Here is a 14,392-nt window from a genome sequence, read left to right as displayed (position 1 = left end):
ATGGAGAAGTTTTGAGATAGTCTGAGTAATCCTCATGAGGAAGGATTAGACTGAGATTTGAGGAATGGATGGGATGATCACTTGACAGAAAAGGGAGAGGAGGTGAAACGAACCTTGATCTTTAAACAGAGCCGTGCAGTGGAGGAGGGGAGCTCCACTGGGCTGCAGGAGAAAGAACGGGCCAGATGTAGGAGGAAACTTGCCACCAATGAAGGGCTGAAGGGTTTTACTTGTGTGTTTAGAATTAGAAGACAAAAGTGGAAAACCCACTGTGGACAGGGGCAGATAACAGTAAACGAAACTGAGGCTGGGAGACCAGCTAAATTTCTTTTCTATTGTATTAATATGGGGGAACACACTGATAATAGACTGACCTAAGTTAATGGTAGAAAAGAAAGAGAAAAACAAAATCACCACAAATCATTCCAAGGAGTAATTGGGTGGCCTAATCTCTCCCTCTCGGTATACTGCTCTCGAGTTCCCCAGTTAAGGAAGTGGACACTTAAGTCTCTTTGCCCACAGTGCAGGATTTCACACAGTGAAGGCCGGTACTCCACTTCCATCCCTAGGATAGCTCTGATGTGTCAGCGATGGACGAACCTGGGAAAATGAAGCAGGTGAGGGGCAGGGTGGAGTGGCTATGTGAAACCGAAATCTACCCGTCTGTGTGGATTCTTCTCAGACTCGTTCTCCACTGCTTCCTCTAGCATGAGATGAATAAAGACCCCTATGTAAGCCAGGGACTCAGCACCAACTTTTACCATCTTCACGAGCTTCCGATCCTGAAGCCAAGAGCATGAGGGCCGGAAGGAGTCTGAGAGGCTGGCCATTTCATGGTATAGAGAGGAAAAGAGAAAGCAAGCAGTTTGCGTGGCCAGGAGCAAAGTAAGGGGCCAGGGACAAATGCTCTATAGCAGTTTTCTGAATGAAAAGGGATGAGATACTTACCAGAAAGAGGGTTAAAACCCAGCGCCTCTGACTTTCAGACCCTTCAGCCCTGCTGCCTGCCCCCCAGGCTGGCTCTCCTCCTCCTCACTGCCTGAGTCGCTCCAAATCTGCAGACCTCACAGGGAAACCAGAGTTCATGCTGAGACGTATGAGCCTGCCTGTTAGTAAAGGGGAAGGGGCGAGAGAACAGCGTCTGAGGAAGCCATGAAATTGGATTCATTAAGATGTCAGAGCCCTGAAAATGTCTGGACCCACTGTGATACACTGGAAGAAAATAATTGGTTGGCCTGGCCATAGGGGACGAAAGGTTCACAGAGAGGAATAAATGCTAAAGGTTCTGAGAAGAAAAACAACTCCAGCAATCCCTCAAAGCCAGAAGCGCTTTGTTTCCTACAACTTCATTTTAGCTTGGCTTTGGATTTTACATTGTTTGGGGGCTATTTTATGAAGCCCATGGATCCCTCAGACAGGTATATAGCAATAGGGCGAAATAAAAGGAGAAGAAATATTTGCTGCAGAATGGAAAGAGGAAAAAAAAGATTATCTTTTGTGGGGAGGCTTTAATAACCTTGGGTCTCTATATCTGTGCCCGCTCCTTAATTTTTCTTTCAGCTCCCACAAGTTTGGATGATGGGAATTCAGAAGCCCAAAGGGGAGGCTGTGAAGAGGAGCCCCTTTCTGGTATATCGAAAAATCTCTGGAACTGTGGGTTTGTAGGAAGGGTGAGTTGTCTCTTGGTTATGACATGTATTGTAAGATTTGTATCCCTAAAAAAAAAAAAAAAAAAAATGTATTCCTGGGCACTGGATTGAAACAGACCAGGGTGGAATCTTATCTCTGTGACCTTGGGTCAGTTCTTAAGTCAGTTTTCATTTCTAAAATGAAGGCCATGATCGTATTTATTTCATCTGTTGTTTTTGAGGATTAAATGGGATAATTTATGGGATGTTTTGATCACTTAACCTAGTGCACAGGACACCATGTGGCAAATGGTGAATATCATCATCATTATTACGGATTGTTGGGACTACTAGAGCGATGCCTGGGGCATCCGCTGGGAAGGGATGCAGCTGTGTGACTGCAGCCGTGGCGGCAGGATTAGGTGACGGAGGGCAGGAAACCTAGAGTTGGCCTCCAGAGTTTAGGTTACTTTCTGTCTTTGATCTAACACTTGCCCATTGAATATAACTTGGGAAAAATCCTCAAGCCTCTCGACATTTTGGTGTTTGAAGTAGGAGAAAATAATTATAATAAAATCCCTTGGGAGACGATGGACTGGATACACATCTTTATACACCGAACTCATTTATTATACGTGGGAAGAATTTTGTGTTATTTGTAGCAAATCAGATCAGTTTCTTCTCTCATGCCTCCTGCCTTTTATCCTCAGAAGCCAATCACAGGGGGCTGCCGGGGCAATCACGGTCAGGAAGGCCGAAGTTGCTGTAACTTTCTATTTGTTTGCTATGCAGACGTTTGGTCAAGTTTATTATTGTCTCATACGTTCCCCAGAGAAGGTATGGGTTGCTCGCCTTCCTGACTGCCCCCCCTTTCTGATTCCCTCTATGTGCAGCATCTGGATGTCATGAGAAGGGGGCCTCACTGGCTGTGGAGCAGCTCCGTGTCCCATGGCGGGGAGTCTCAGTCACTCAGGAGACCAGGAATGGGGGACTTGTGCTGTGATTGCAGCCGTGCTCCTCAGTTCTTGTTGGCTGGTTGATGCGTTCTCAAACAGATAGAAATGTGTCTGCATCCCTGGGAAGGGGAGAAAAAGCGAAGGAATCCTCTTGCCCTGAGGGCAGAACCAAGCTTGCTTTGAGAGTCCTGTGCTCAGGCAACATCCTGCCAGACAAGCCATAGCCATTTGCAAAGGTCCTCAGATCAGATTCCTCATGGGCAGGATCTGCACCTGTGCATCTGTCATTGATCCTCCTTCTGGAGCTAGAAGTGACTACAAAGCACAGACGCTGTGCTTCCCATACCCAAGCTTCCTAACAGCAGTGCCCTTTAAAACAGATGCTTACATTAATTCCCAGCTGTGAAAATATTGGAAATTCTTTTTACTTCAGCATGGTTTCAGGCCTGGTTATAATGTACAAATAAAAGAAGGCACCTTACATTTGCTTGCTAAATTGTATTGCTTAACTTTATCAACCATGTAATTTATTTTTTAATTCTTTCATGAAAATGGTAATAGAATTTATGACGTAGGTTAGTCCCTGAGCTATACGTTTTTCACCTACTTTCAAGGTGGGAACAGTTATCCTGGGGGATAATCCCTACTCTCTAGTTGTCATTCCCGTAAGCTTCTCAGTGTAAATTCTCACTCAGAATTGTTTAATTCCAAAGTCAATGAAATTTCCATTAGGGCAAAATGATTGCTTTCCAAGTTTCAATCCATCCTTTTTTAAAAATTAATTAATCAAATTTTTTTATTGTTAAATCACAGCTATGTACATTAGTGCAATCAAGGGGTACAATGTGCTGGTTTCATATATTCATATTCATTTCATATTCTGAAATAATCTCATCAAACTGTTCAACGTAGCCTTCATGGCATTTTCTTAGTTATTGTATGTAGACATTTGTATTCTGCATTTAGTAAGTTTTACCTGGACCCATTCTAAGATGCACCGTAGGTGTGGCCCTATCTATTACCTTCCCTCCACCCTAACTCTCCCCTCCTTTCCCCCCCCCTTGGCCCTTTCCCCATATTCTTGTGCTATAGTTGAGTTATAGCCTTCATATGAAAGCTATAAATTAGCTTCATAGTAGGGCTGAGTACATTGGGTACTTTTTCTTCCATTTCTGAGATACTTTGCTAAGAAGAATATGTTCCAGCTCCATCCATGTAAACATGAAAGAGGTAAAGTCTCCATCTTTCTTTAAGGCTGCATAATAGCCCATAGTATACATGTACCACAATTTGCTAGTCCATTCATGGGTCGATGGGCACTTGGGCTTCTTCCGTGACTTAGCGATTATGAATTGGGCTGCAATAAACATTCTGGTACAGATGTCTTTGTTATATTGTGAATTTTGGTCTTCTGGGTATATACCTAGTAGAGGAATTATAGGATCAAATGGCAGGTCTATTTTTAGATCTCTAAGTATTCTCCAAACATCCTTCCAAAAGGAACGTATTAGTGTACATTCCCACCAGCAGTGTAGAAGTGTGCCCTTTTCTCCACATCCACGCCAACATCTCTGGTTTTGGGATTTTGTTATGTGGGCTACCTTACTGGGGTTAGGTGATATCTCAAAGTAGTTTTGATTTGCATTTCTCTGATGATTAAGGATGATGAGCTTTTTTTCATGTGTTTGTAGATTGTGCATCTGTCTTCTTTAGAGAAGTTTCTCTTCAAGTCCTCTGACCACCCTGAGATGGGATCACTTGTTCTTTTCTTGCTAATATGTTTGAGTTCTTTGTGGATTCTGGTTATCAAACCTTTATCAGAGGTATAACCTGCAAATATTTTCTCCCATTCTGAGGGCTGTCTGCTTTCTTTACTTACTATATTCTTGGCTGTGCAGAAGCTTTTTAGTTTGATCAGGTCCCAGTAATGTATTTTTGATACTGCTTCAATTGCCTGGGGAGTCCTCCTCATAAAATATTCACCCAGGCTGATTCCTTCAAGAGTTTTCCCTGTACTTTCTTCAAGTATTTTTATAGTTTCATGTCTTAAGTTTAAATCTTTTATCCACTGAGAATCTATCTTAGTTAGTGGTGAAAGGTGTGGGTCCAGCTTCAGTCTTTTACAGATCGCCAGCCAGTTCACCCAGCACCATTTGTTAAATAGGGAATCTTTTCCCCACTGAATGTTTTTAATCGGCTTGTCAGAGATCAAATAACAGTAAGTGGCTGGATTCATCTCTTGGTTCTCTATTCTGGTCCAGACATCTACTTCTCTGTTTTTGTGCCAGTACCATGCAGTTTTAATCACTATCGATTTATAGTATAGTCTCAGGTCTGGTAGCATGATTCCTCCTGCTTTGTTTTTATTGCTGAGTAATGTTTTGGCTATTCTAGGTTTTTTTCTGATTCCATATAAAACGAAGTATTATTTTTTCAAGGTCTTTAAAATATGACAATGGAGCTTTAATAGGAATTGCATTAAAATTATATATTGTTTTGGGTAGTATAGACATTTTAACAATGTTGATTCTTCCCAGCCATGAGCATGGTATGCTTTTCCATTTGTTAACATCTTCAGCTATTTCTTTTCTTAAAGTTTCATAGTTCTCTTTATAGAGATCTTTCACGTCTTTTGTTAGGTATACTCCCAAATATTTCATCTTCTTTGGCACTACTGTGAAAGGAATAGACTCCTTGACTGTTTCTTCGGCTTGGTTATTATTGGTATATATAAAGGCTACAGATTTATGGGTGTTGATTTTGTAGCCTGAGACATTGCTGTATTCCTTGATCACTTCTAAAAGTTTTGTAGTAGAATCCCTAGTGTTTTCCAGATAGACGATCATATCATCTGTGAAGAGTGAAAGTTTGATCTCTTTTGACCCTATGTGGATACCCTTAATTGCCTGTTCTTTCCTAATTGCAATGGCTAAAACTTCCACTACAATGTTAAAGAGCAATGGAGACAATGGGCAACCTTGCCTGGTTCCTGATCTAAGTGGAAATGATTTCAATTTAACTCCATTCAATATGATATTGGCTGTGGGTTTGCTGTCGATGGCCTCTATTTGTTTAAGAAATGTCCCTTCTATACCGATTTTCTTAAGTGTTCTGATCATGAATGGATGCTGGATATTATCAAAAGCTTTTTCTGCATCGATTGAGAGAATCATATGGTCTTTATTTTTTAGTTTGTTTATGTGCTGAATTATATTTATAGATTTACGTATGTTGAACCAGCCATGAGACCCTGGGATACATCCCACTTGGTCATGGTGTATAATTTTTTTGATGTGTTGTTGGATTCTGTTTGTTAGGATCTTATTGAATATTTTTGCATCAATATTCATTAGTGGTATTGGTCTATAATTTTCTTTTCTTGTTGGGTCTTTCCCTGGTTTAGGGATCAAGGTGATGTTAGCTTCATAGAATGTGTTGGGTAGTATTCTTTCTTTTTCTATATTGTGGAAGAGGTTTAGTAACATAGGTACTAGTTCTTCTTTAAAGGTTTGATAGAATTCTAACGTAAAGCCATCTGGTCCTGGGCTTTTCTTTTTAGGGAGATTTTGTATAGTTGATGCTATTTCAGAACTTGATATAGGCCTGTTCAACATTTCCACTTCCTTCTGGCTAAGTCTTGGTAGGTGGCATACTTCCAGGTATTGGTCGATGTCTTTCAGATTTTCATATTTCTGAGAGTAGAGTTTCTTGTAATATTCATTGAGGATTTTTTGAATTTCTGAGGGGTCTGTTGTTATTTTGTCTTTGTCATTTCTGATTGATGAGATTAGAGATTTTACTCTTTTTTTCCTGGTTAGGTTGGCCAAAGTTTATCCATTTTATTGATCTTTTCAAAAAACCAACTTTTGTATTTATTGATCTGTTGTATAATTCTTTTGTTTTCAATTTCATTTAATTCTGCTCTGATTTTAGTTATTTCTTTTCTTCTGCTGGGTTTGGGGTTGGAGTGTTCTTCCTTCTCCAGTTGCTTGAGATGTCCCATTCAGTTATTAACTTCCTCTCTTTCTGTTTTCTTGAGGAAAGCTTGCAGTGCTATAAATTTCCTTCTTAGGACTGCCTTCGTAGTATCCCAGAGGTTCTGATAATTTGTGTGTTCATTGTTGTTTTGTTCCAGAAATTTGGTGATTTCCTTCTTAATCTCGTCTATAACCCATCTATCCTTCAGCATAAGGTTATTTAGCTTCCATGTTTTTGTATGGGTATGCAGATTCCTGTTGTTATTGAGTTCAATTTTTATTCCATGATGGTTTGAGAAGATGTAAGGAATAATTTCTATTTTTTTAAATTTGCTGAGGTTAGATTTGTGGCCTAGGATGTGGTTGATTTTGGAGTATGTTCCATGGGCTGATGAGAAGAATGTCTATTCAGTTTTGTTGGGATGAAATGTTCTGTAGATGTCTGTTACATCCTGATATTGAATGGTTAAGTTTAAATCTAAAATTCTTTCCTTATCTTCTTTTTGAAGGATCTATCCAGCACTGCTAGAGGGGTGTCAAAATCTCTAGCTACTATGGAACTTGAAGAAATCAAGTTGCTCATGTCTGTTAGAGTTTCTCTTATAAATTGAGGTACATTCTGGTTGGGTGCACAAATATTAATAATTGAAATCTCATCATATTGAGTATTGCCTTTAATGAATATGAAGTGTCCATCCTTATCCTTCCTTATTTCAGTTGGTTTAAAGCCTATTGTGTCTGCGAACAGGATTGCAACACCTGCTTTTTTCTGCTTTCCATTTGCCTGGAATATAGATGACCATCCCTTTACCTTGAGTCTATATTTGTCTTTTAATGTAAGATGCGATTCTTGTATGCAGCAGATATCTGGCCTGAGTTTTTGTATCCAGTCAGCCAACCTGTGCCTCTTTAGAGGACAATTTAAACCATTCACATTAATTGAGAATATTGATAAGCCTTTCGAGGGTCCGGTGGACATTTTTAGTCCTTTCATGACAGTGGAAGTTAGAATTTGATCAAAATTTTCTGGGTGGGTTTACTTTTGTGGTGGAGGATTACGCTGGTCTTTATGGAAGATAGGTCTGAGAATATCCTGTAGAGCTTGTTTAGTTATGGCAAATTTCTTCAACATGTGAATGTGGTTAAAGTATTTAATTTTGCCATCATAAATGAAACTCAGTTTAGCTGGATACAGGATCCTGGGTTGAAAGTTATTTTGTTTTAGGAGATAAAAGTCGATGACCATCCTCTTCTAGCTTGAAAGGTTTCAGCAGAGAGATCTGCACTTATTCTAATATTCTTCCCCTTGTAGGTGACGGTTTTCTTTCATCTGGCTGCTTTCAGAATTTTCTCCTTCATAATAACTTTAGTGAAATTGATTATGATGTGTCTGAGGGATGTCTTATTTGGGTTGAGTCGTGCTGGAGTTCTGAAACTGCCTGCTATCTGAATTTCAGAATTTCTTGGCATGTCTGGAAATTTCTCTTTCATAATCTCATAGAGAAGAGACTCTGTGCCCTGTGAAGCCACTTCGTCACTTTCGGGGATCCTTATAAGATGAATATTGATTTTCTTTGAATTATCCCAGAGCTCTCTGAGAGAGTGATCTGTTTTTGCCCTCCATTTCTCTTCCTCTTTGAGAGTTTGGTAGCATTCGAAAGCTTTGTCTTCAGTGTCAGAATTCCTTTCTTCTGCTTGCTTCATTCTGTTATTGAGGGATTTGACTGTGTTTCTCAGATCTTTGAGGGCTGCAACTTCTTGTCTCAATGTGTCAAAATCTTTGGTCATTTGGTCTTTGAATTTATTGAATTCTTAAAATATCTTTTGGGTTACTGCTTGGAATTCTAGTTTGATCTTATTTGCTATTCAGATTCTGAATTTGATTTCTGACATCTGAGCTATTTGTTTGTTCATGGGATCTTGTGTTGTGTCTGCCCCATTGATCCTTGGGGGAGTTGATCTACTCTGATTATTCATATTGCCAGAGTTTATCTGTTGATTTCGCCTCATGATTGTTTTTTCACTGTTGCCTCTAGCTGTCCTCAGAGTTGGGGAGGTACCCCTCCAAGATTAGACCCCAACGGGATCACTCTATTGTTGCTAGATCTTTGTAGGGAGTGACCCTGTGTAGCTCCTCTGGGGCTGCCCTAGCCAGGGAGTTGTTGTTGGAGCAGCTCCGGAGAGTGCCTGGCACCCAGTGACTTTGGCTCAGAGAGCCTAAGGCTACAGCAGTCTCTGGCCAGGAGAAGAGCTCTGCACAAAGGCAGGAGGGCTCTGGAGGGCATGCGACCAGTTGAGCAGGCCAGTGTAGGGGCAGAGAGGGTACAGGAGGGAGGACGCTGGGTTGCTTGGCTCCCGGAGTTTCTGGTCAGGGCATGCGAAGGCCCAGTGGGCGCAGCTCTTATCAGGGTCTGGGTGGGTGCAGATCACTGATCACAGTGCAGCTCTTCTGGAGGTCCAGGCACTGATCGCTGATTGTGCGCAGCTCTTATGGAGGTCCGGGAGCCAATAGCTAATGGTGAGCAGCTCTTATGGAGGTCCCGGCCCTCGGCACGCACAAAGGTGTGCGGCTCCTTCCATCTGGCTCCTGGCGCCTGCTGCGGCCCAGGTGGCCTGACTGCCCTGCAGCGGCCAGAGGCAGCGCAAAGGCAGCTCTGGAGGCTGCCAGGCCTGCAAGCCTATCTGGCTCAGGGTGGCTCTTTCAATCCATCCTTAAATTACCAAAAATTGCCAGAGAATATGCTATGGGGAATTCTAAAAGTAATTTTATAAAACAGGAATGAAGTTTTATATTCAAAACTTGAGCTGGCTCTATTGGAATAAGTTTATATATGCAAATAATATATAACTACTTTGAAGGGGGAGATTTGCTCATTTCCTATCATGAATTCATATGTATTTAGAAAAAAATATTTTTACCTCAACTTGAATTTATAGATTTTTTTCTTATGTTCTCCTTTAAAAAAATTTTAGTTGGAAAGGCATTTATAGATATGTTTACTAGGGGTCACCTCATTAACTCAGCACACCGGCAGGCCTCGGTGTGCAGTGTGGCTCCCAGCCTGAGCCAGAGCAGCCTCTCAGGTGTCCAACCTTGTCTTTCAGCTACTTTTTATCTGTCGGTTTGGGTATCTTTCCACCTCACCCTGCTCACCATTTACAATAGAAAGCCAAGCTTGATAAAATACTCAAAGGTCCTGTAAATTGCACCAAAGAGCAAGACTTCACACTGTCGCCAGGAAGCATACCCAAATCTAAATGAAGAAGTGAGTATAAAGGAATCTGTTCAGCAACTGGCACAGAAATGATGCTGTACAGGCACCTGTTCCTTCCTTTTCTTCTATAAATCAAATGCTTTGCATCTTATGTGTTTACATGGGGTAAAAGAATTATTATATCAGGAAAAAAATAATTCAAAATACCCTATTTTGTAGACAGTAACATCATCTATATTTATTCATAAAGGTGATTAGACGCTTTTCTAAAATGGCACTTTGTGGTTGTCCACTAGGTATTCTGAGTTCTATCTCAGAATCGCGTGGATAGACTGTAAATTCAATGCACAGAGCCTCTTGATCAGTGATTATCTGCTCTGCTCCGTGCAACTCCAGGGCTTCGCAAATCCATCTTCCAGGGTTTCTTAAAGGACTTAATGGGTTTAAAAGCCAAAGTTCTTTAATGTAGCTCATGGCACTGGGATAAAAAGCATAGGTGTTTTTAATCAATCTGTTATTTTGGAAAGACAGTGAGTCTTGGGCATTCAGCTACCCACAGTTTAAACTTGAATTTGATGGCTTAGGAGTTGTTTGATCTTAGGAAAGGTGCTCTACTTCCTCATACATAGATGCACACATATAAACATATACATTATGTAGACAAATATGTGTACTTCTACATATCAGATATACAGTTATGTGCACATTTGTGAATAAAGAGGTGCATTTTTCTAGATCACTTCACACATACACATAGTATTGAGGAATGGAGAGAGAGAGAGAGAAATTAGATATAGTGAAGAGATTGGGGGTGGTACATAAGAAGACTGCCCAAAATTTTTTTTTCTTTATTTTTACTGTTTCCTCTTCAACTTGCTTTCTAAACAGTGAGAACGAAATTTCCTCAACACATCACATTGGTATACTATAGGACAGGAGATAATTGAGCTGTGACCTCTGAGCCAAAAAAGTGCATTGAATCCTAGGCCACCTGCCCTGCTTCATAACCAAACCACCATCTCAGAGTCCAGGTCCTGCCCTCTGTATGGAATTCTTCCTCTTGCTTATTCCCTGTATGGCAAACAAACAAACAAGCAAACATGGCTCAGCGCTTGTAGCACAGTGGTTCTGGCGCCAGCCACATACACCGAGGCTGGCAGGTTCGAACCCAGCCTGGGCCAACTAAACAACAATGACAACTGCAACAAAAAAATAGCTGGGCGTTGTGGGGAGCACCTGTAGTCCCAGCTACTTGAGAAGCTGAGGCAAGAGAATCGCTTAAGCCCAAGAGTTTGAGGTTGCTGTGAGCTGTGACGCCACAGCACTCTACCCAGGGTGACATAGTGAGATTCTGTCTCTCTGTCTCAAAACAAAACAAAACAAACAAGCAAACAAACAGAGCTCTTTCTAGATTTCATGATGATCTCCTGAGGATAACAATAAGACAATCAGCAGAAATCTTACTTTTTTCTTATAACTCCTATCTGCATCTAATTATAATTTCCATTTTAGACTCCTGGTTTATTTATTTCCCTGTCTTATGAGTTGTACAAGTGCTGTCATGAAAATATTATCTAATGTGAAATATTGGTAATACTTAAAATTCAGAATTTGCCAGTGGGGAGGCCAGGCACCGTATTGTGAGGAGCTCCTTTGGAGAAATATCTTCCTGTGGAGCTCAGATTTTCTCTGTTTCTCTTCTTTGAAGTAGGCGTGCTTCTGTGATGGTCAGCTCAGGTATCCTGGATTCATCTTGAGGGTAGACTTCAGAAATGCATGGGCAAAATCATCAGACCATCAGAGGCTCTTTATCATCAACATCATAAAGCAGAAAAAGTACCCACAGAGAAAGCATTGCCTATGAAGGAGGCAAATCCAATCCTCAGAAAAAGGATGGAAAAAACATACCAAAGGGGAACATGTTAATAAAAAAAACAATTCTGGGACGCAGGAACTCACAGAAAGAGAAAAATAACAAAATAAAACAAGACCTATGGATTGTAGAGTTCAGTGCCTTAACTATGCAGGGATAGGGTGGTGCCTGTGGCTCAGTGAGTAGGGTGCTGGCCCCATATGCCAGAGGTGGTGGGTTCAAACCCAGGCCCAGCCAAAAACTGCAAAAAAACAAACAAACAAAACAAACAAACAAAAAAAAAACATGTCAAGTGCTTAGGACAACTATGCAGGTATAAAGTCTTGATGTGCATGCATCCTTGCTCTTTTTCTTTTCTTCTTCTTCTTTTATTATTTATTTATTGGATCTTGGCATCCCACTCTGTGTTGGCTTCAAGGGTGAGCACTGCTTCGATATTTATCACCAGTCAATCTATACATGCTCATGCCATGGGGATCCAGGTCATAATCTATTGTGACTTTCAATTCTTTCTGGATATGAGTTTTTATAATAATAGGTTTTAATAGTCTAACTGGTCTTTTGATGTAGGAATGCACAAAACATCTCTCTCCTTTCTGTCTGCACCTGAACATGATAAAGATGGCAATGAATGTTTTACATACATGCAGAAGAATACACCTCATAGTGCCAATTTGTCACCTCTCTCTATAACTCTTTCTTTTGTTGAGGGACTTCTCATGTAGTTCTGCCCATTAAAGAGGTGGGATATTGACTTTATGAGCCCACTTGACTTCGGCATCTTTGTGACTTGCTTTGGCCAATTGGAATCATAGGAGGGATGTGCCCCAAGAGTTGAAAGCACTTGCACAGTGGTTGGTCTTTGTCTCTTCTGCAGGTAGTTGCTGTGAGAAGGGGACCTGTGGGCTCATCTGCCCTCCCAGGGGAAGCGTGGAGGAAACGAGAAGCAGAACTGTTCTGATTTAGCCCAGCCCAGGGCAACTGATGCTCAGGCAGTTCACACACAAATGTGCGTGTATGCCCCTGAGCTTTGGTGGTCATAATTAGCTATCACCTACTTGACCCGTGGTTGATAGATAGATGGACACATCTGTCAGGTTTTAAGTAGTGTTGACACATGAAGATGATTTACGGCAGTGTTTCTGTGTTCTGTGCTTTTTTGTTGTCTCCTTGCTTCCCCAGCATTCCTTCTCTTCTCTGCTCTGCTCTCTGTGCTGGGAGACGGCATCTCCAAACTGCATAACCTGCACTTTCCCATTCCCTGGCTTGTGTTTGGGTTTGGTCAGTGGCGGATGTTAGCAGGAAGAAAGAGAGATCCAAATTTTTATTTTCGTCATTTCTCCCTGCCTTGCTGCAGTTCTGACAGCAGATGTGCTCCCTCCTAGCTACCACTTCTCTTTAGCAGCTCCTGTCTGTGATCTAAGTTTTCATGGGGCCACTGGGCTCTGATGACATCATTCCTTCCTGTTATCACGTCAGTCTGGGGTGAAGATGGCGTGGGAGGTGTGGGTATATGTGTGTGAGTGTGTAACAATTTTCCTTGTGGTTTGTTTGCACGTAATTTACAATCCCTTGTTAATTTCCTTGATCCTGTATACACCTGAATACACAGTGCCTTTATTTTTATTTTATTATTATTTTTTATTTTTTGAGACAGAGTCTCATTTTGTTGCCCAGGATAGATTGCTGTGATGTCAGCCTAGCTCACAGCAACCTCCAACTCTTGGGCTCCAGAGATCCTCCTGCCTCAGCCTCCTGAGACTACAGTCACCCACCACAACACCCAACTAATTTTTCTATTTTTTAGTAGAGATGGGGTCTTGCTGTTGCTCAGGCTGGTCTTGAACTCCTAAGCTCAAGCAATGCACCTGCCTCAGCTTCTCAGAGTACTAGGATTACAGGCATAAGCCATTGAACCTGGCCCACAGTTCCTTTATGACAAATTATTTTTGGTATAATTTTGTTTTCTAGGGTTCCACCTATTTCCAGTGGGACCTTTTTTTGTACATGCATTAAATTATACTTATTCAAAAAACTTCCATCAAGCATACTGCAGAGGATCATTAAAACAAGTTAGTTTTTGTTATTAGTTTCAGGGCTTTGTAAAGAAACGGATGCTATGTATTGTTATTATTTCCTTCTTATTATTTATTTTCAAATACCATCAAAACAAACTGTTTTATTTGAGACTTACAAGACACATTAATTTGATAGTAATCAGTGAGTTAGTCAAGGTAAGGAATTTTCTCTTTAGAGATGTGGAACTGAGGCATAGAATTTGTTTTAATTTACTATCACTTCTGTTATTTGATACAGAGATGAGGGCATACAGTCTGGTCTACAATTCTTTTTACTGTTATAAGAATCACATATTGTGCTCGCTTCGGCAGCACATATACTAAAGTTGGAACGATATGGAGAAGATTAGCATGGCCCCTGCACAAGGATGACACGCAAATTCGTGATGCGTTCCATATTTTTTTTAAAAAAAAGAATCACATATTACAAACTTTACCTTCTTAATCATTTGTAAGTGTATAGTATGAAAGTGTGAAATATATTTACATTGTATGAAGCAGATTTTCAGAAATTTTTCATCTTTCAGAAATGAAAGTCTATGTGTATTAAGTAACAAAACTCCTTTTCCTCCTCTCCCAACAACTGGTAACTTTCTGTTTCTATGAATTTGGCTTTTTTAGGTATGTATAAGTGTTATCATACAGCACGTGTCTGTTCATGACTC

The 14,392-nt window shown here is 40.7% G+C and overlaps 1 non-coding gene across 1 annotated transcript; it reads left to right on the top strand.

Moving 5' to 3' along the window:
• The first annotated feature begins 14,023 nt into the window (after positions 1-14,023).
• On the top strand, positions 14,024-14,130 carry LOC128571333 (U6 spliceosomal RNA). The gene has a single exon (XR_008375764.1). It is a non-coding gene; the product is annotated as a U6 spliceosomal RNA (small nuclear RNA).
• Positions 14,131-14,392: the final 262 nt, after the last annotated feature.

This window comes from Nycticebus coucang, chromosome 18 (assembly GCF_027406575.1).
Source record: "Nycticebus coucang isolate mNycCou1 chromosome 18, mNycCou1.pri, whole genome shotgun sequence".
Classification (NCBI taxonomy): Eukaryota; Metazoa; Chordata; class Mammalia; order Primates; family Lorisidae; genus Nycticebus; species Nycticebus coucang.
The sequence above is the reverse complement of the archived record's forward strand: the minus strand, read 5'-3'. Positions and strand labels throughout refer to the sequence as shown.